This window comes from Oncorhynchus gorbuscha, unplaced genomic scaffold, assembly GCF_021184085.1.
Source record: "Oncorhynchus gorbuscha isolate QuinsamMale2020 ecotype Even-year unplaced genomic scaffold, OgorEven_v1.0 Un_scaffold_27:::fragment_6:::debris, whole genome shotgun sequence".
Lineage (NCBI taxonomy): Eukaryota > Metazoa > Chordata > Actinopteri > Salmoniformes > Salmonidae > Oncorhynchus > Oncorhynchus gorbuscha.
The window spans coordinates 101,165-125,000 of record NW_025745132.1 but is presented as its reverse complement, the minus strand read 5'-3'; the positions used below and the strand labels follow the sequence as shown (position 1 = coordinate 125,000).

The following is a 23,836-nucleotide window of genomic DNA, read 5'->3' as shown; positions in this document are numbered from 1 at the left end:
GGAAATCTTTTTGTATCCAAATCCGGCTTTAAACTTCTTCACAACAGTATCTCGGACTTGCCTGGTGTGTTCCTTGTTCTTCATGATGCTCTCTGCGCTTTTAACGGACCTCTGAGACTATCACAGTGCAGGTGCATTTATACGGAGACTTGATTACACACAGGTGAATTGTATTTATCATCAATAGTCATTTAGGTCAACATTGGATCATTCAGAGATCCTCACTGAACTTCTGGAGAGAGTTTGCTGCACTGAAAGTAAAGGGGCTGAATAATTTTGCACGCCCAATTTTTCAGTTTTTGATTTGTTAAAAAAAGTTTGAAATATCCAATAAATGTCGTTCCACTTCATGATTTTTTAATATTGTTTTACTTTTTTCCTCTCTCTGCTTTGTTGGGAAGGGCCCGTAAGTAAGTTTTTTACAAAGCATGTGACAAATAAGATTTGATTTGATAATCAAAGGAAATTGGATGCACCGGAGCTAAATTTGGAGTGTCATAGCATGGGGGTGTGAACACTTGTGTGAATTATATTTAAGTTTTTCATTTTCAATACATTTTCAACAATGTCTAAACATGTTTCGACTTCATCATTATGGGGTATTGTGTGTTGATGGTTGTGCAATTTATTTTATTTCATCCATTTTTAATTCAGGCATGTAACACAACAAAATGTGGAATAAGTCAAGGGGTATGAGTTAGAGGTTGACCGATTATGATTTTTCAACGCCGATACCGATTATTGGAGGCCCAAAAATTTGCTGATACCGATTTAATAATGACATTTACAACAATACTGAATGAATTATATATATATAATATAATACATCAATACATCAATACATCAATAAAATAAATAATGAAATGTGTTCAATTTGGTTTAAATAATGCAAAAACAGTGTTGGAGAAGAAAATAAAAGTGCAATATGTGCCATGTAAGAAAGCTAACGTTTTAAGTTCCTTGCTCAGAACATGAGAACATATGAAAGCTGGTGGTCCCTTTTAACATGAGTCTTCAATATTCCCAGGTAAGAAGTTTTAGGTTGTAGTTATTATATGAATTATAGGACTATTTCTCTCTATACCATTTGTATTTCATAGACCTTTGACTATTGGCTGTTCTTATAGGCACTATCGTATTGCCAGTGTAACAGTATAGCTTCCCGCCCTATCCTCGTTCCTACCTGGGCTCGAACCAGGAACACAACGACAACAGCCACCTTCGAAGCAGCGTTACCCATCGCTCCACAAAAGCTGCGGCCCTTGCAGAGCAAGGGGAACAACCACTCTAGTCTCAGAGCGCGTGACGTTTGAAACGCTATTAGCACGCACCCCGCTAACTAGCTAGCCATTTCACATCTGTTACACGAGCCTAATCTTGGGAGTTGATAGGCTCGAAGTCATAAACATTGCAATGCTTGACGCACAACGAAGAGCTGCTGGCAAAACGCATATGAAGATGATGTTTGAATGAATGCTTACGAGCCTGCTGCTGTCTACCATCGCTCAGTCAGACTGCTCTATCAAATCATAGACTTCGTTATAACATAGTAACACACAGAAGTACGAGCCTTGGGTCATTAATATGGTCGAATCCGGAAACTATCATCTCGAAAACAAGACGTTTATCCTTTCAGTGAAATACGGAACCATAAGTCTAAATATTCCTGTTACATTGCACAACCGTCAATGTTATATCATAATTACGTAAAATTCTGGCAAATTAGGTGGCCCAAACTGTTGCATATACACTGACTCTGCGTGCAATGAACGCAAGAGAAGTGACACAATTTCACCTGGTTAATACTGCCTGCTAACCTGGATTTATTTGAGCAAAATATGCAGGTTTAAAAAGATATACTTCTGTGTATTGATTTTAAGAAAGACATTGATGTTTATGGTTTAGGTACACATTGGAGCAACGAAATGCACCGCATCGATTATATACAACGCAGGACACGCTAGATAAACTAGTAATATCATCAACCATGTGTAGTTAACTAGTGATAATGATTGGTTGTTTTTTATAAGGTAAGTTTAATTCTAGCTAGCAACTTACCTTGGCTTACTGCATTCGCGTAACAGTCAGTCTCCTTGTGGAGTGCAATGAGAGGCAGGTGGTTAGGGCGTTGGACTAGTTAACTGTAAGGTTGCAAGATTGAGTCCCCCGAGCTGACAAGGTGAAAATCTGTCGTTCTGCCCCTGAACGATGCAGTTAACCCACCATTCCTAGGCCGTCATTGAAAATAAGAATGTGTTCCTAACTGACTTGCCCAGTTAAATAAAGATACAATAAAGGTGTAAAAACAAAAAATCTGCCAAACTGGTGTCCAAAAATACCGATTTCCAATTGTTATGAAAACTTGAAATCGGCCCTAATTAATCGGCCATTCCGCTTAATCGGTCAACCTTTAGTATGAATTCTTTCTGAAGGCACTGTAATTCTCTGAGACATGATGACGAGACAAATGCATGAATGGATATTGTACCGTTTAGTATACGTAAGTCTGTAAATGTATACGCCACACACGCAGCAGTCTAGACAGTACTGGGTGCTACAATGGCAAGGTAGATGTGACACAGGTGGTGGTGGAGACAGTGACAAAAGGAGGCCAGTTCCACCAGACACAGCCCCTTTGTTTGACCTTTCCTGGCGCGGCGAGGTGACCTTTCTCGCAGAATGCTCTCTGCCAGCCTGTTGGGATGGGAGCGCCACACAATGGTGTCTGGATTCCTCTTCCCTCTATCTCTTACCCTCTCTCTTTCCCTCTTTCATTCTCCTCTCTCTCGTTCTCCCCCCTCTCTCTCTCGTTCTCCCCCTCTCTCTCTCGTTCTCCCCCTCTCTCTCTCGTTCTCCCCCTCTCTCTCGTTCTCCCCCCTCTCTCTCTCGTTCTCCCCCTCTCTCTCTCGTTCTCCCCCTCTCTCTCTCGTTCTCCCCCTCTCTCTCTCGTTCTCCCCCTCTCTCTCTCGTTCTCCCCCTCTCTCTCTCGTTCTCCCCCTCTCTCTTGTTCTCGCCCCTCTCTCTCGTTTCTCTCCCCCTCTCTCTCGTCCTCTCTCTCATTCTCCCCCCTCTCTTTCTTTCCTTGTTTGTCTGTGAGACACACATGGCTTTTGCCACCTCTCAAACACATCTTTCAATAAGAGGAGAGAAAATCTACGGCCCACAAAACATCATATAATATGCCTAATTGATCAAGGCCGATGAAGAGCTCTCGTTTCTTTTTAACGATGGATGCTATTCACTTTGAGCACTGCCTTTACACCAATGTTCATCAGATAATGCTGTAGAAGTAACAAATCATTACTCTTAATAATACATGGGATTTAAATCGCCTTTTCGGGAAACCTAAGACACTGTACAGCAATGGGGGCCAAAGCATTTCCTCTTAGACGTACATCTGCAACAGTTTAAGGTTCAAAGGAAATGCTAGTATCTCTGATATGCTACACATCCAGGTACGAGGGACTAGGTAGAGAGTGCAGGCGATGGCTAGATGGATTGTTAACTGGACGATGTCTTCCTCTGCTAGCAGCTCAATGTGTTGTGGGTTTCCTAGGCGTCTGTCCCTATCAGTCAGTCATAACTCCATTCGGTACAGATGCTGGGGAGGGATGCTCTGTCTAGTGTCTACAGTGCCGTGTTGCAGCCAAGGTCATTTTATTATTACTCAAATTGGGGGAAAGGAGGAGGGGTGAGACCCCTGCGGATTATTTTTAAATGAAAGGCATTGACTCCCATTACTACACAGAGGGGAAGGCAGTCTCCCCAGACCGGTGGATGTGGGAAGTAAATAACCCCAGAGAGTCAAGCCTGGGCTGGGTAGAGTTTCATCTGCCACTGGGGTTAGTTATTGAGAGAGTGGAGGCTTAACCTGTCTAGGACTGGGGTTCCGCTAGCACCAACAGCCAATGAAATTGCAGGGCGCCAAATACAAATCAACAGAAATCACTTAAATCAAATTTCTCAAACATAGAAGTATTAGGCACCATTTTAAAGATAAAATTCTCATTAATCCAGCCACAGTGTCTGATTTCAAAAATGCTTTACAGCGAAAGCTCCACAAACTATTATGTTAGGTCACCACCAACTCACAGAAAAACTCAACCATTTTCCAGCCAAAGAGAGGAGTCACAAAAAGCACAAATAGAGATAAAATTAATCACTAACCTTTGATGATCTTCATCAGATGACACTCATAGGACTTCATGTTACACACTACATGTATCTTTTGTTCGGTAAAGTTCATATTTATATCCAAAAATCTTATTTTACATTGGCGTGTTATGTTCAGAAGTTCCAAAACATGCAGTGATATTGCAGAGAGCCACATGAATTCACAGAAATACTAATTATAAATGTTGATGAAAATTCAAGCGCTATGCACGGAACTTTAGATACACTTCTCCTTAATGCAACCGCTGTGTCAGATTTAAAAAAACAATCTGAGAACGGCACTCAGAGCCCAAACCAGCCAAAATATCCGCCACGTTGCGCAGTCAACATTAGTCATAAATAGCATTATAAATATTCACTTACCTTTGATGATCTTCATCAGAATGCACTCCCAGGAATCGCAGTTCCACAATGTTTGTTTTGTTCGATACTGTCCATTTATGTCTATTTATGTCCAAATAGCTTCTTTTGTTTACCTAACGCCCTAACAAATCCAAAAGCGGGTTCAGCTCCAGTCGGACGAAAAGTTCAAAAAGTTATATTACAGGTCGAACAAACTTGTCAAACTAAGTATAGAATCAATCTTTAGGATGTTTTTATCATAAATGTTCAATAATGTTCCAACCGGAGATTTCCATTGTCTGTAGAAAAGCAATGGAACAAGAGATACCTCTCACCTCGCGTGACTGAGAACGAAGCTGCTGGCAGACCCCTTAGTCAAACACCTCCCATCCGACCCCCCTTCACAGGAGCAGCCTGAAACAACGTTCTAAAGACGGTTGACATCTAGTGGAAGCCTTAGGAAGTGCAAAATAACCCATATCCCACTGAATTCGATAGGGGCTGAGTTTTAAAAAACTACAAACCTCAGACTTCCCACTTTCTGTTTGGATTTTTTCTCAGGTTTTTGCCTGCCATATTTATTTATTTTATTTTTATTTTACCTTTATTTAACTAGGCAAGTCAGTTAAGAACAAATTCTTATTTTCAATGACGGCCTAGGAACAGTGGGTTAACTGCCTGTTCAGGGGCAGAACGACATATTTGTACCTTGTGAGCTCGGGGGTTTGAACTTGCAACCTTCCAGTTACTAGTCCAACGCTCTAACCACTAGGCTACCCTGCCGCCCCGAGTTCTGTTATACTCACAGGCATCATTCAAACAGTTTTAGAAACTTCATAGTGTTTTCTATCCAATACTAATAATAATATGCATATATTAGCATCTGGGACTGAATAGGAGGCAGTTCACTCTGGGCACGCTTTTCATCCAAAAGTGAAAATGCTGCCCCCTATCCCAAAGACGTTTTAAGGGAACGGCATCAACGAACAAAAGCCTTTGTTTAAAATGAGGATAACAGCAGAGCCTGTTTTATAATGAGGATGGGAGCAGAGCCTGTTTGATAATGAGGATGAGAGAGGAGCCTGTTTTTATAATAATGAGGAGGGGAGCAGAGCCTGTTTTTATAATGAGGATGAGAGAGGAGCCTGTTTTTATAATAATGAGAGAGGAGCCTGTTTTTATAGTGAGGATGAGAGCAGAGCCTGTTTTTATAATGAGGATGAGAGCAGAGCCTGTTTTTATAATGAGGATGAGAGCAGAGCCTGTTTTTATAATGAGGATGAGAGCAGAGCCTGTTTTATAATGAGGATGAGAGCAGAGCCTGTTTTATAATGAGGATGAGAGCAGAGCCTGTTTTATAATGAGGATGAGAGTAGAGTGGCTTACTCACTGACTGTGCATGTGTGCTCATGATTTGCATGGAGGGAATACACACACACACACACACACACACACACACACACACACACACACACACACACACACACACACACACACACACACACACACACACACACACACACACACACACACACACACACACACATTGCGTTGGGAGGGAGGTGATAGTCTTTCTTGCATACTACCTAAAGCCATGAGTGAAAGTGTTATTTCTAAGGGACTGCCAAGACATGTTGCCTTGCCTTGTTGTCTTGGGCTTCAGATGGAGAAAGTGATGTCACTGTGATTCCTGCAGTTTTACCAGGCATGGTGGTTCTTCCAGACAGTAGGATGTATCATATGAGAAAGATGGGGGGGATTGTCACGGTAATTTGTGTGTGTGTGTGTGTGTGTGTGTGTGTGTGTGTGTGTGGGGGGTTTGGTGTTGCTCCTGCTGTTCAGACACTGACCTTGGCATCCGTGGTGTACAGCGATGCCAACGTCGCCTGAGTGAATTCCCATCCCTCGGCAGAAAACAGAGTCCCGTTGTTCTGGTCGGAGCGGAGAGAGGAGGGCGTGTGGTCTGTCTGAGTCTCTGAGCACAGGGACGAACAAGGACACAAACACAGATTCCAACAGACTCCACAGGCTATCGTTGAGTTTTCCCTCCTAACCTGGGTTTAAATAGTATTCAAAATTATTTTGAAATGGCTTTGCTGTGCTTGGTTGAGCTTACCTGTTGCATTGGAACCAATAGAAAAGTCCCAAAAGTGCCCAGCCCACCTACCAGTCACTCCAGGCAGGCTAAAGCAAGCACTCAAAAGTATTTTAAAGATTTCAGAGTAAGTGAACCCAGGTCTACCTCCCTCCACACTGTCATTGGTCCACTGGAGCCAAGAACCCAGAACATTCCACTTGAGTTTATGGAGGAAATAAGAGCAGGTTGAGCAATACCTACCACCTGTGGTGCAGACTGGCACAAATTTTGGAGAAAAGTGGCATATCGTATTTGTTTCTTATCAACTGTAATATCGAATGAAAATTCCACCAAAGAATGAGAGCAAGCTGTAATATTTATCATTAAAAACAAGCTTTTCAACTCTTGGATGGATTTCACTCAGTTCCTTAATGTATGCCATTCCCTTTGAGCCTTTTCATGTGAATTTACTTGTTTTCAAAGTCCTCTATATTAGTCGACTGTGAATCCAGCTGCCACTTAGTCACCAACACTCTTAAACACACTCAATCAAACACAACTTTTCCATATTAAAAACATTCTAGATGTCTTTGTTGATCATTATAAAAACACTGCTTTTGTTTGTATCCTTTCACACAACCGTTCACAAGGAAGTGGTTCTCCAAGTGACACTGTTTACTTTCTGTTTAGCCTTTTGTGGTGCTACTTTTCTCCGGTCAGTTCAGCTGTGGCCATTGAACACATCTATCTGCAATACTCATTTAATATACCATAGTTCATTATTTAAATAAACTTCTCATTTATGTGTCATCCCTTCCCTACACATGTTCATGGTATTGCACGTTGTAAACAGCACAGATTTGCTGTGTTCAATGGGCTCTATGGTATTGAATTACAGCTGTATCATCATCTAAAGCGCACGTGTCTGACTGTTTGCAGAGGCAGTACAGTATACAGGCATTCAAACCAACAACAGCGTTTTGCAGAACTATCCTATCCATTAGGTTAAATGCACACCTACATATTGTAAACAGTCACTGGCACCGGAGGTTGGAACCGGTTCAGGGAACAGAACCGGTAACTGGGAAATAAATACATTTGTCCAGGAACAGAATCAGAACTGGGAATGAAAGTATTCTATACAGTTCCTGAACAGAACCGTTATTTTTAAAGCATGGGAACCGGTTAATAACGTTCTTTTACATTCCAGACATTTTTTTCCAGTCATAAAATGCAGTCATGTTATGCCAATTCTCTGAAGTTCAAAGACATTCAAAGTTCCTTCATAGAAGACGCTCCTCCATAGGTATAATTCTGTGGCCTAATTCAGATAATGCGTGTGATGATAAGCCCTTCAAGCAAAGCCTCCTCCTCCAACCTCTAACGTTTTCTCCCTACACGCAAAGTTTCTGACACATCTCACCCTACACGTCTGTCCACTGCATGTAAACAGCTGGATCTTGCCCGCTGCATAGCAAGCTGCTCTGTCTGCACTGATAGGTGAAGTCATTTCATGTCAAGCTAAATGTAAAAAAATGTATTTCAACAGAAAGGAACGATATAAACCGTTACTTTTTGGGAGGTTCAAACCGGTTCAGAACTTTATTTTCACCAATAGGTATTTTTCACCAATTAGATTTCCAGGGCTGTATGTCTGATTGAGAAGTGTGTGTGTGTGTGTGTGTGTGTGTGTGTGTGTGTGTGTGTGTGTGTGTGTGTGTGTGTGTGTGTGTGTGTGTGTGTGTGTGTGTGTGTGTGTGTGTGTGTGTGTGTGTGTGTGTGTGTGTGTGTGTGTGTGTAATGCACCTTGACATAGATTCTATAAGTGTCTGGAACTCTATTGTAAGGATGCGACACCATTCTTCCACAAGAAATTCCATCATTTGGTGTTTTGTTGATTTGGTTGTGAAAAACACTGTCTCGGGTGCTGCTCCAGAATCTCCCATAAGCATGTTATTGTACAGCCACTGCGTTCCAATTTAGGCACTTATCAGTTAAGCAATTAACATCCCATTAGGGTCATGTATAAAAATGCTGGGCAGGCCATTGTTTTGGCTACCATGGCTATGCCCCCCATAGGATGACAATGCCCCCATCCGCGGGACATGAATGGTCACTGAATGGCTTGATGAGCATGAAAACAATATAAATAATATGCCATGACAAGCCAAACATCTGTTTGTTCAAATGTACACTTCACATTTCCATATCATAAAACATGGCATCATACCTTGGGTTGTTCTGAATAGACTGAGCCTACGTTTGTCTATTGAAGAAAATTCACTGCAGAACATGCACCTGAATGCATTCATGACTCCATTCTATGCACATCACAATGACCATCTGTTTCTCTGAGTTGGCTTGTGAAAGCCTAACACTGTAATATCATATATATTTTAATTTTAGCGAGTCATGTTGGTAATAGAACAAGCTTTCTAATTATGCCCACCTGACCTAGATTGCAATTTATATTGGGCCGTTTTTTGGATTGCGTAAACAGCAGTAGTTGTGTGATGGCGGGGATGCAGGGTTGTGTTCAAACATCTACAAGTGTGCTTGCTCTAGTTGCTTATAGTTGAAGACTGTCGTTTGAGTCATAAATGTGCATTTACATTTCTTCAGAACTGTGAACACTTTGGAGAGGTGTGTGACCACTTGGAGAAACCAGTTAGTCCTCTCACTCAAACTCTCGCACTTCATTTTATGTTGCACCTACACCATATTTTCCAGGAATATTCTTATCATGTTACTGAATGTATCCAGAGTATTTTCAGATTTCGTTGTCAACAAATGCAGAGGAAAGTACAGTAAATGTAAAATGCACATAAAATCAACAGTGTCATGGTTTGGATTCATTCTGGTGAACTTTTCAACTTTGGTCTAATAATTTCCCCATAATCTCCTAAATGTTCCTTTTCAATTGCTACCATATTTACTGTCCCTCATTTACTCAACTGTTTCCATGTATATCGATTGAGGTCGGCAATATCTCCTGCGCTCCATCAGACCGCTCTGACGTGTTCGAGTGGAGCCTCAACCTCCTCTGCTCCAACATGTGTCTCTGAAAATGGCACCCTATTTCCTATGTAGTGTACTACTATGACCAGGGCCCATATGGCTCTGGTCAAAAGTAGTACACTATATAGGGATTAGGGTGCCGTTTGGGACAAATCTCTAGACTGTGGCCCCCGACCGATGGAGCCTTCTGCCTCACCCCAATGTGTTTCCAATGTTCTGGCTCTGAAGACACTGGGGGTCTAGCCAGCCAGACTCAGTGCGCTATGCAGTGTGTGAATAATGGACTACCTAACTCCGCTTCAGACCCAGCCATCCACTTCACTCCAGGTGTCATAACAACTCGCACACCAAGCTATACATACTGGAAGTGGCATCAGTAGTCATGGCGTGAGGAGAGATTCATAATACAGATGAATGATGGCACCTGATGGTTCCTTTTCATGTATAAAGGGCAGCGTTATATCAAGGCGGCGGTACATAATACATCTGTACTCAGCACTCCTCCGTGAAAGCTGTTGTGCAAACTGTTGATGTATGTCATTCGATGTATGTATTATGGTGTATAAGTACGGCAATGGACGAGTTGGACATACAGGACAAGTTCGCGCAATGTACAAAAGCCTTGTATTAGTGTTCTTAGCGTCTCTTCTGTTTTGAAATGTGAATCAGGTCTTGGCTCAGCGTTGGTTACTGAACTAGCTCATGAAGAATGCTTTACCACAGAGGAATCCCCACCGCTCGGCCCTCGACTACTCCAAAGTGAAATATTATTCCCTCCACTGCAGTGGGGAAATAGCAGGGATGATCCCAAGGATGTTAAAGGTCTTACAGGAGGTTTGCTTTGGAACGGTCCCGATATTCACATTTAACATTTAAAAAAAATAGAGCTATTACCAAAAATCTGACTTCAGTCTGAAATATGAGCTGTACATCACACCTACGGGATGGAATCTCATTTTTCAGGTGAATTGGTAGATTTCAGAGTATCTTGGTGCTATTATTTTGGGTCACCTGTCAGTCAGAGAATGCTTTACTACAGAGGAATCCCCACCGCTTGGCCCTCGTCGACTCCAAAATGAAATATTATTCCCTCTTCTGCAGTTGTTTTATTTGTCTTTTGTGGATTTATCAAATTGCTGTCTGAACAGCAATTCAGGCTACCCTGGGGCGGCAGGGTCCCAATCCAGCCCAGCTCCGCAGTCCATCTCCCCAGCCTAGCTCGCTAATCCAGTCCAGCTCCACAGTCCAGCTCCCCAACCCAGCACCCCAGTCCAGTCCAGCTCCCCAGCCGAACGCCCAGTCCATTTCCCCAGTCCAGCTCCCCAGCCCAGTCCATTTCCCCAGCTCCACAGTCCAGCTCCTCAGCCCAGCTCCCCAGCCCAGCTCACTAGTCCAGTCCAGCTCCACAGTCCAGCTCCCCAGCCTAGTTCAGCCCAGCACCCCAGTCCAGTCCAGTCCAGCTCCACAGTCTCAGTCCCCAGTCCAGCTCCAGCCTCCGAGCAGGTCAGATGTTTGCTGTCAGCCCGTTCAGGTGGCTCGTAGTCGTAGCCCCCTGTAAAATGTAGTTACTGTAAACCTACATGGAGGGAGGCTCACAGGTGTTTTGCTGCCGCCTCGACATCCCCCCCCAAGGTGTGTTGGGAAACAGGTCTCCTGTGTGGAGGGAAGGAGGCCCATGTGGCTACGCAGCGCAGGGGGTTATACAGGAGTCACTCAGCACCCTATGGTAACAACACATGGGCTCTGTACCAACACATACAGTAGTCTCTGTACCAACACATGGGCTCTGTACCAACATATGGGCTCTGTACCAACACATGGGCTCTGTACCAACACATGGGCTCTGTACCAACACATGGGCTCTGTACCAACACATGGGCTCTGTACCAACATATGGGCTCTGTACCAACATATGGGCTCTGTACCAACACATGGGCTCTGTATCAACACATGGGCTCTGTACCAACACATGGGCTCTGTACCAACACATGGGCTCTGTATCAACACATGGGCTCTGTATCAACACATGGGCTCTGTATCAACACATGGGCTCTGTACCAACACATGGGCTCTGTATCAACACATACAGTAGGCTCTGTATCAACACATGGGCTCTGTACCAACACATGGGCTCTGTACCAACATATGGGCTCTGTACCAACACATACAGTAAGCTCTGTACCAACACATGGGCTCTGTACCAACACATACAGTAGGCTCTGTACCAATACATGGGCCCTGTACCAACACATACAGTAGGCTCTGTACCAACACATGGGCTCTGTACCAACACATGGGCTCTGTACCAACACATGGGCTCTGTACCAACACATGGGCTCTGTACCAACACATGGGCTCTGTACCAACACATGGGCTCTGTACCAACACATGCAGTAGGCTCTGTACCAACACATGCAGTAGGCTCTGTACCAACACATGCAGTAGGCTCTGTACCAACACATGCAGTAGGCTCTGTACCAACACATGCAGTAGGCTCTGTACCAACACATGGGCTCTGTACCAACACATGGGCTCTGTACCAACACATGGGCTCTGTACTAACACATACAGTAGGCTCTGTACCAACACATGGGCTCTGTACCAACACATGGGCTCTGTACTAACACATACAGTAGGCTCTGTACCAACACATGGGCTCTGTACCAACACATGGGCTCTGTACCAACACATGGGCTCTGTACCAACATATGGGCTCTGTACCAACACATGGGCTCTGTACCAACACATGGGCTCTGTACCAACACATGGGCTCTGTACCAACACATGGGCTCTGTACCAACACATGGGCTCTGTACTAACACATACAGTAGGCTCTGTACCAACACATGGGCTCTGTACCAACACATGGGCTCTGTACCAACACATGGGCTCTGTACCAACATATGGGCTCTGTACCAACACATGGGCTCTGTACCAACACATGGGCTCTGTACCAACACATGGGCTCTGTACCAACACATGGGCTCTGTACTAACACATACAGTAGGCTCTGTACCAACACATGGGCTCTGTACCAACACATGGGCTCTGTACCAACACATGGGCTCTGTACCAACACATGGGCTCTGTACCAACACATGGGCTCTGTACCAACACATGGGCTCTGTACCAACACATGGGCTCTGTACCAACACATGGGCTCTGTACTAACACATACAGTAGGCTCTGTACCAACACATGGGCTCTGTACCAACACATGGGCTCTGTATCAACACATGGGCTCTGTATCAACACATGGGCTCTGTACCAACACATGGGCTCTGTATCAACACATACAGTAGGCTCTGTATCAACACATGGGCTCTGTACCAACACATGGGCTCTGTACCAACATATGGGCTCTGTACCAACACATACAGTGGGATCTGTACCAACACATGGGCTCTGTACCAACACATGGGCTCTGTACCAACATATGGGCTCTGTACCAACACATGGGCTCTGTACCAACATATGGGCTCTGTACTAACACATGGGCTCTGTACCAACACATGGGCTCTGTACTAACATATGGGCTCTGTACCAACACATGGGCTCTGTACTAACATATGGGCTCTGTATCAACACATGGGCTCTGTACTAACATATGGGCTCTGTACCAACACATGGGCTCTGTACTAACATATGGGCTCTGTATCAACACATGGGCTCTGTACCAACACATGGGCTCTGTACTAACATATGGGCTCTGTACCAACACATGGGCTCTGTACTAACATATGGGCTCTGTACCAACACATGGGCTCTGTACCAACACATGGGCTCTGTACTAACATATGGGCTCTGTACCAACACATACAGTAGGCTCTGTACCAACACATGGGCTCTGTACCAACATATGGGCTCTGTACCAACACATACAGTAGGCTCTGTACCAACACATGCAGTAGGCTCTGTACCAACACATGGGCTCTGTACTAACACATGGGCTCTGTACCAACACATGGGCTCTGTACCAACACATGGGCTCTGTACTAACATATGGGCTCTGTACCAACACATGGGCTCTGTACCAACACATGGGCTCTGTACCAACACATGGGCTCTGTACCAACACATGGGCTCTGTACCAACACATGGGCTCTGTACCAACACATGGGCTCTGTACCAACACATGGGCTCTGTACTAACATATGGGCTCTGTACCAACACATACAGTAGGCTCTGTACCAACACATGGGCTCTGTACCAACATATGGGCTCTGTACCAACACATACAGTAGGCTCTGTACCAACACATACAGTAGGCTCTGTACCAACACATGCAGTAGGCTCTGTACCAACACATGGGCTCTGTACTAACATATGGGCTCTGTACCAACACATGGGCTCTGTACTAACACATGGGCTCTGTACCAACATATGGGCTCTGTACCAACACATACAGTAGGCTCTGTACCAACACATACAGTAGGCTCTGTACCAACACATGCAGTAGGCTCTGTACCAACACATGGGCTCTGTACTAACATATGGGCTCTGTACCAACACATGGGCTCTGTACTAACATATGGGCTCTGTACCAACACATGGGCTCTGTACTAACACATGGGCTCTGTACTAACATATGGGCTCTGTACCAACACATGGGCTCTGTACTAACATATGGGCTCTGTACCAACACATGGGCTCTGTACCAACACATGGGCTCTGTACTAACATATGGGCTCTGTACCAACACATGGGCTCTGTACTAACATATGGGCTCTGTACCAACACATGGGCTCTGTACCAACACATGGGCTCTGTACTAACATATGGACTCTGTACCAACACATGGGCTCTGTACCAACACATGGGCTCTGTACTAACATATGGGCTCTGTACTAACATATGGGCTCTGTACCAACACATGGGCTCTGTACCAACACATGGGCTCTGTACTAACATATGGGCTCTGTACCAACACATGGGCTCTGTACTAACATATGGGCTCTGTACCAACACATGGGCTCTGTACCAACACATGGGCTCTGTACTAACATATGGGCTCTGTACCAACACATGGGCTCTGTACCAACACATGGGCTCTGTACTAACATATGGGCTCTGTACCAACACATGGGCTCTGTACTAACATATGGGCTCTGTACCAACACATGGGCTCTGTACTATCATATGGGCTCTGTATCAACACATGGGCTCTGTACCAACACATGGGCTCTGTACTAACATATGGGCTCTGTACCAACACATGGGCTCTGTACTAACATATGGGCTCTGTACCAACACATGGGCTCTGTACTAACATATGGGCTCTGTACTAACATATGGGCTCTGTATCAACACATGGGCTCTGTACCAACACATGGGCTCTGTACTAACATATGGGCTCTGTACTAACACATACAGTAGGCTCTGTACCAACATATGGGCTCTGTACCAACACATACAGTAGGCTCTGTACCAACATATGGGCTCTGTACTAACACATACAGTAGGCTCTGTACCAACATATGGGCTCTGTACCAACACATGGGCTCTGTACCAACACATGGGCTCTGTACCAACACATGGGCTCTGTACTAACACATACAGTAGGCTCTGTACCAACACATGGGCTCTGTACCAACACATACAGTAGGCTCTGTACCAACACATGGGCTCTGTACCAACACATACAGTAGGCTCTGTACCAACACATGGGCTCTGTACCAACACATACAGTAGGCTCTGTACCAACACATGCAGTAGGCTCTGTACCAACATATGGGCTCTGTACCAACACATGGGCTCTGTACCAACACATGGGCTCTGTACCAACACATAAAGGGCTCTGTACCAACACAAAAGTAGGCTCTGTACCAACACATACAGTAGGCTCTGTACCAACACGTAGGCTCTGTCTGAAAGTGTAAAAGCTGTCCAATCCTTGAGTCCTCCTGTCCTTGATACCTTCCGTCCTTGATCCCTCATTTCCTCACCTCCCTCCCAAGGATGCATTAGAGGAGAGCTCAGCTTGAATTTCTTATGAAACAGGAACTGGCTCAGGTGATAACTTCCTGTTTCAAAACGTTTTCTCTACTGGACATGACCCGGGTGTCTTCCAGATTCCGGTTTGGATTGGAGAAGTTGTGATCGTTCATCATCATGGGAGGACCAGTCGTGTTTCGGACGAGTTGAGTTTCTCCTTCCTCAAGTGAGCTCTGACCCTTTCATCATTATGTTTAAAGTGGTGAGTCGGGCAGATGAGCACCCTGCAACGGTCTTTGGCACACATGGCCCTGCCTCAGGTTAACACCGTCTTACTCTGTAGGTTTCCTCTCCCGGCCTCCCGGCGTTTTTAATCAGCCTTTAAAGGTCAGGAGAGATCCCCTCAATCAGACTTGATCTCCTCAGCCCTGAAACTCATCCTATTGATCCCAGCTTTGAGCAGATTGATCTTGTGCTGTACAACATAAAGGTCCCACCACCGCGGTCTATAGAGCCAGAGCTTCAACCCTTTATCTGCTGCACACACTGAATGACCCTCGCACATCTTTAGCGTATTGGCCTCGTGACCCAGAACTGTCTTGTGTTAGCGAGCTCAGCCTGCATGTTAGTCGGGCTAAACGAGGGTACCAGCAACTTGCCCCTCCTGACCCTATTGAGATGTCCAGCAGAGATGAACGAGCAATGGACATTTTTCTGCTGTGTCAGTCTGTTTTACCAGACAATGGATTGCTGTAGTGTATTAGCCAGGCTATACACAGTTTTCTGAGCAAAAGGTGGACATAAAAGACTGTAAAACACCAGCAAATCAGCTGCAAGTGATTTTAATTTTGGAAATCTGTTCCAAAGTATTACCACGCATAATAGAAAGATCAACCTCTCTCATCATCACCCAGTGCCTGGGTCACAAGGCTAACAAGACAGAGATATAGGGAGGCAGGTAGCCTAACGGTTAAGAGCATTGGGCCAGTAACTGATAAGGTCGCTGGTTCGAATCCCCGAGCTGACCAGGTGAAAAATCGGTCATTTGCCCTTGAGCAAGGCACTTAACCGTAATTGCTCCTGTAAATCGTGTCTGCTAAATAATTTTGGATTTAGATTTTTTTTAAATCAGAGATTGACTGACCAGGTGAAATCTATGATCCCTTATTGAGATCACTTGTTAAATCCACTTCAATCAGTGTAGATGAAGGGGAGGACACTGGTTAAATAAGTATTATTTCAGCATTGATGTAATTGAGACATGTGTGTGTGTGTGTGTGTGTGTGTGTGTGTGTGTGTGTGTGTGTGTGTGTGTGTGTGTGTGTGTGTGTGTGTGTGTGTGTGTGTGTGTGTGTGTGTGTGTGTGTGTGTGTGTGTGTGTGTGCGTGTGTGTGTGTGTGTGCGCCCATTGAGGGTGAATGGTCAAGACAATATAATTAAGGGGGGGGGGGTAGTAAAAACAGTTCCAACCAATGTTGGTGCTCCTGTATGTTTGGTATTTGTATAAAATTTAATCAAGATTTGAAATGTTTGTTTTAGTGAAATATTATATCTGTTTTAGGCATCTTGCGGTCAATTTGCAGTTTACAAATTGTTTGTAATTATTTTCCGGACCCCTGACCACCCCAAAAATTTGCCAACGGCTAAATCTAGTTGATGATCCCTGATCTAACCTCTCCTTCTAAATCTAGTTGATGATCCCTGATCTAACCTCTCCTTCTAAATCTAGTTGATGATCCCTGATCTAACCTCTCCTTCTAAATCTAGTTGATGATCCCTGATCTAACCTCTCCTTCTAAATCTAGTTGATGATCCCTGATCTAACCTCTCCTTCTAAATCTAGTTGATGATCCCTGATCTAACCTCTCCTTCTAAATCTAGTTGATGATCCCTGATCTAACCTCTCTCAATCTCTCCTACTTCATAGACTTGTTGCTTTCTCTTTATGTTGAATTAATCATCATTCTTCCCCGTCACACACACACACACACACACACACACACACACACACACACACACACACACACACACACACACACACACACACACACACACACACACACACACACACACACACACACACACACACACACACACACACACATAATAACAATAGACAAATGCTACAGCACCTTCCAAGCCTGTTCCTGCTGTCTTTCTCTCTCTCTCTCTTTCTTTCTTTCTCTTTCTCTCTCTTTTGGAGGAGGGAGGATTGTGTAAGCGAGCGATGAAGTCCCAGACAGGGAAATCTTAATCAGCATTCTTGGCATGCTACGGGAGCTTTGGCTCAAAGGATGTTTTGTTTCATTATTGATTTATTCTCCTTTCTGCTCTGAAACAAAAGGACAAGAGCAGCAGAGATTTTTGCAGCCTGTTAGTGCAGTTTCTAATCTCTCCTGTTCCTGTGGGTTTGGCCATCAGTACGGTATGGTGTCCTATGGTATCTTCTGTATTCTCTGAATGGGTTTGAACATGATCTCTCCCCCTTCCTCAGTTGTCCCCACTTACTGACACTGACAGACACACAGATGCACACAGCCAAACTTTAAACACAGATGGACAGAATCTGTTGGAAATGTTCACTTTTAAGTCTCTGTTTACTCAAATTGTTTAGTTTGATTTATTTGATTGATTTATTTTCCTATTCTTCAAGTGATGGGTCATGTTCATTATGACACACCATAGCAAAAGATTTAGCAATGGAAAATGACAACTAGCATTTCATAACTCTTTTGACTCAGTCTGAGCATTTTCTTCCGTTTCATGCCTACTTAACCCTGCTATAGTATCCATAATCCCAACCAGTAGTATTTTGAATGTGAAAATGACTCCTCTGGCTTTGCTGCCCCTTTGCCAGGTATTTATTCTCTGTGTACTGACCTGACTCTCAGGGGCTTTGCCAGGTATTTATTCTCTGTGTACTGACCTGACTCTCAGGGGCTTTGCCAGGTATTTATTCTCTGTGTACTGACCTGACTCTCGGGGCTTTGCCAGGTATTTATTCTCTGTGTACTGACCTGACTCTCAGGGGCTTTGCCAGGTATTTATTCTCTGTGTACTGACCTGACTCTCAGGGGCTTTGCCAGGTATTTATTCTCTGTGTACTGACCTGACTCTCAGGGGCTTTGCCAGGTATTTATTCTCTGTGTACTGACCTGACTCTCGGGGCTTTGCCAGGTATTTATTCTCTGTGTACTGACCTGACTCTCAGGGGCTTTGCCAGGTATTTATTCTCTGTGTACTGACCTGACTCTCAGGGTGTACTTTGCCTTTGCCAGGTATTTATTCTCTGTGTACTGACCTGACTCTCAGGGGCTTTGCCAGGTATTTATTCTCTGTGTACTGACCTGACTCTCGGGGGCTTTGCCAGGTATTTATTCTCTGTGTACTGACCTGACTCTCAGGGGCTCTCCAGACACCGCTCTGCTCTCTCAGATCATTATGATCGAGAGAGGGCAACAAGTAATATTCTGTCACCACGCTATCTGATGGCCTGGAAACCAGCATGGCCTTACATCACCCTGGTGGTAAACCTTCAATGAGACTGTCTGATGGTCTATAGACCAGCATGGCCTTACATCACCCTGGTAGTAAATCTTCAATGAGACTGTCTGATGGTCTATAAACCAGCATGGCCTTACATCACCCTGGTAGTAAATCTTCAATGAGACTGTCTGATGGCCAGGAGACCAGCATGGCCTTACATCACCCTGGTAGTAAATCTTCAATGAGACTGTCTGATGGTCTATAGACCATTAATCACAGTACTCCATTCTGCTTGTTTGTTTTATCTGTCGGCCCCGTTGCCTAGTCAACGCCATTTTACCTGCTGTTTGTTGTGCTAGCTGATTAGCCTCGCCTACTGTTTTAGCTATCTTTCCCAATTCAACACCTGTGATTACTGTATGCCTCGCTGTATGTCTCTCTCAAATGTCAATATGCCTTGTATACTGTTGTTCAGGTTAGTTATCATTGTTTTAGTTCACAATGGAGCCCCTAGTTCCACTCTTCATACCCCTGTTACCTCCTTTGTCCCACCTCCCACACATGCGGTGACCTCACCCATTACAACCAGCACGTCCAGAGATACAACCTCTCTCATCATCACCCAGTGCCTGGGCTTACCTCCGCTGTACCCGCACCCCACCATACCCCTGTCTGCGCATTATGCCCTGAATATATTCTACCATGCCCAGAAACCTGCTCCTCTTATTCTCTGCCCCCAACGCTCTAGGCGACCAGTTTTGATAGCCTTTAGCCGCACCCTCATACTACTCCTTCTCTGCTCCGCGGGTGATGTGGAGGTAAACCCAGGCCCTGCATGTCCCCAGGCACCCTCATTTGTTGACTTCTGTGATCGAAAAAGCCTTGGTTTCATGCATGTCAACATCAGAAGCCTCCTCCCTAAGTTTGTTTTACTCACTGCTTTAGCACACTCTGCTAACCCTGATGTCCTTGCTGTGACTGAATCCTGGCTCAGGAAGGCCACCAAAAATTCAGAGATTCCATACCCAACTATAACATCTTCCGTCAAGATAGAACTGCCAAAGGGGGAGGAGTTGCAGTCTACTGCAGAGATAGCCTGCAAAGTAATGTCATACTGTCCAGGTCCATACCCAAACAGTTCGAACTACTAATTTTGAAAATTACTCTCTCCAGAAATGTCTCTCACTGTTGCCGCCTGCTACCGACCCCCCTCAGCTCCCAGCTGTGCCCTGGACACCATTTGTGAATTGATCGCCCCCCATCTAGCTTCAGAGTTTGTTTTGTTAGGTGACCTAAACTGGGATATGCTTAACACCCCGGCAGTCCTACAATCTAAGCTAGATGCCCTCAATCTCACTCAAATCATCAAGGAACCCACCAGGTACAACCCTAACTCTGTAAACAAGGGCACCCTCATAGACGTGATCCTGACCAACTGGCCCTCCAAATACACCTCCGCTGTCTTCAACCAGGATCTCAGCGATCACTGCCTCATTGCCTGTATCCGCCACGGAGCCGCAGTCAAATGACCACCCCTCATCACTGTCAAACGCTCCCTAAAACACTTCTGTGAGCAGGCCTTTCTAATCGACCTGGCCCGGGTATCCTGGAAGGACATTGACCTCATCCCGTCAGTTGAGGATGCCTGGTCATTCTTTAAAAGTAACTTCCTCACCATTTTAGATAAGCATGCTCCGTTCAAAAAAATGCAGAACCAAGAACAGATACAGCCCTTGGTTCACTCCAGACCTGACTGCCCTCGACCAGCACAAAAACATCCTGTGGCGGACTGCAATAGCATCGAATAGTCCCCGCGATATGCAACTGTTCAGGGAAGTCGGGAACCAATACACACAGTCAGTCAGGAAAGCTAAGGCCAGCTTCTTCAGGCAGAAGTTTGCATCCTGTAGCTCCAACTCCAAAAAGTTCTGGGACACTGTGAAGTCCATGGAGAACAAGAGCACCTCCTCCCAGCTGCCCACTGCACTGAGGCTAGGTAACACTGTCTCCACCGATAAATCCATGATTATCGAAAACTTCAATAAGCATTTCTCAACGGCTGGCCATGCCTTCCGCCTGGCTACTCCAACCTCGGCCAACAGCTCTGCCCCCCCCCGCAGCTCCTCGCCCAAGCCTCTCGAGGTTCTCCTTTACCCAAATCCAGATAGCAGATGTTCTGAAAGAGCTGCAAAACCTGGACCCGTAAAAATCAGCTGGGCTTGACAATCTGGACCCTCTATTTCTGAAACTATCCGCCGCCATTGTCGCAACCCCTATTACCAGCCTGTTCAACCTCTCTTTCATATCGTCTGAGATCCCCAAGGATTGGAAAGCTGCCGCAGTCATCCCCCTCTTCAAAGGGGGAGACACCCTGGACCCAAACTGTTACAGACCTATATCCATCCTGCCCTGCCTATCTAAGGTCTTCGAAAGCCAAGTCAACAAACAGGTCACTGACCATCTCGAATCCCACCGTACCTTCTCCGCTGTGCAATCTGGTTTCTGAGCCGGTCACGGGTGCACCTCAGCCACACTCAAGGTACTAAACGATATCATAACCGCCATCGATAAAAGACAGTACTGTGCAGCCGTCTTCATCGACCTTGCCAAGGCTTTCGACTCTGTCAATCACCATATTCTTATTGGCAGACTCAGTAGCCTCGGTTTTTCGGATGACTGCCTTGCCTGGTTCACCAATTACTTTGCAGACAGAGTTCAGTGTGTCAAATCGGAGGGCATGCTGTCCGGTCCTCTGGCAGTCTCTATGGGGGTGCCACAGGGTTCAATTCTCGGGCCGACTCTTTTCTCTGTATATATCAATGATGTTGCTCTTGCTGCGGGCGATTCCCTGATCCACCTCTACGCAGACGACACCATTCTATATACTTTCGGCCCGTCATTGGACACTGTGCTATTTAACCTCCAAACGAGCTTCAATGCCATACAGCACTCCTTCCGTGGCCTCCAACTGCTCTTAAACGCTAGTAAAACCAAATGCATGCTTTTCAACCGATCGCTGCCTGCACCCGCATGCCCGACTAGCATCAGCACCCTGGATGGTTCCGACCTTGAATATGTGGACATCTATAAGTACCTAGATGTCTGGCTGGACTGCAAACTCTCCTTCCAGACTCATATCAAACATCTCCAATCGAAAATCAAATCAAGAGTCTGCTTTCTATTCAGCAACAAAGCCTCCTTCACTCACGCCGCCAAGCTTACCCTAGTAAAACTGACTATCCTACCGATCCTCGACTTCGGCGATGTCATTTACAAAATGGCTTCCAACACTCTACTCAGCAAACTGGATGCAGTCTATCACAGTGCCATCCGTTTTGTCACTAAAGCACCTTATACCACCCACCACTGCGACTTGTATGCTCTAGTCGGCTGGCCCTCGCTACATATACTGGCTCCAGGTCATCTACAAGTCCATGCTAGGTAAAGCTCTGCCTTATCTCAGTTCACTGGTCATGATGGCAACACCCATCCGTAGCACGCGCTCCAGCAGGTGTATCTCACTGATCATCCCTAAAGCAAACACCTCATTTGGCCGCCTTTCATTCTAGTACTCTGCTGCCTGTGACTGGAACGAACTGCAAAAATCGCTGAAGTTGGAGACTTTTATCTCCCTCACCAACTTCAAACATCAGCTATCTGAGCAGCTAACCGATCGCTGCAGCTGTACATAGTCTATTGGTAAATAGCCCACCCATTTTCACCTACCTCATTCCCATACTGTTTTTATACTGTTTTTATTTATTTACTTTTCTGCTCTTTTGCACACCTGTACATGACCATCTGATCATTTATCACTCCAGTGTTAATCTGCAAAATTGTAATTATTCGCCTACCTCCTCATGCCTTTTGCACACATTGTATATAGACTGCCCCTTTTTTTTCTATTGTGTTATTGACTTTTTAATTGTTTACTCAATGTGTAACTCTGTTGTCTGTTCACACTGCTATGCTTTATCTTGGCCAGGTCACAGTTGCAAATGAGAACTTGTTCTCAACTAGCCTACCTGGTTAAATAAAGGTGAAATAAAAAATTAAAAAATAAATAAATAAAAAGACCAGCATGGCCTTACATCACCCTGGAGGTAAACCTTCAATGAGACTGTCTGATGGTCTATAGACCAGCATGGCCTTGCATCACCCTGGAGGTAAACCTTCAATGAGACTGTCTGATGGTCTATAGACCAGCATGGCCTTACATCACCCTGGAGGTAAACCTTCAATGAGACTGTCTGATGGTCTATAGACCAGCATGGCCTTACATCACCCTGGAGGTAAACCTTCAATGAGACTGTCTGATGGTCTATAGACCAGCATGGCCTTACATCACCCTGGAGGTAAACCTTCAATGAGACTGTCTGATGGTCTATAGACCAGCATGCCCTTACATCACCCTGGTAGTAAATCTTCAATGAGACTGTTTGATGTCTTACAGACCCCTTATGGCCATAGAAATATAATCACTAGAACAGAAAAGCACCTCATTCTATTTCCATGGTTATGGCCTGGCTGGCCATGCCTTATCCCCCCCAGTAGTAAACCACCCCAAAGACGGACCGTTATGGCTTTAGGTCTACCAGCCCATATATGAGTGGTCCTATGTGGCTCCCATATATCACTGGACTGGTCTCAGGCATCCCCCTACAAAGTAGTAAAACTATACACAAACGGTCTGCAATGCTGGCTTGACCATCACCTATCAATCCGTGTCAGTGTTGGCAGAACTGAGAGATTGTGGCAGTGTTTTTGTCTTTTTCAGATTTTTGACATATCTGGACACTGTGCTTG

General features: G+C 45.1%; 1 protein-coding gene across 1 annotated transcript in view; it reads left to right on the top strand.

Annotated features, from left to right (window-relative positions):
• LOC124017548 (ADP-ribosylation factor-like protein 15) overlaps window positions 1-23,836 on the top strand; it is a 103,039-nt gene that overhangs the window by 77,920 nt on the left and 1,283 nt on the right. The window lies entirely within an intron of this gene.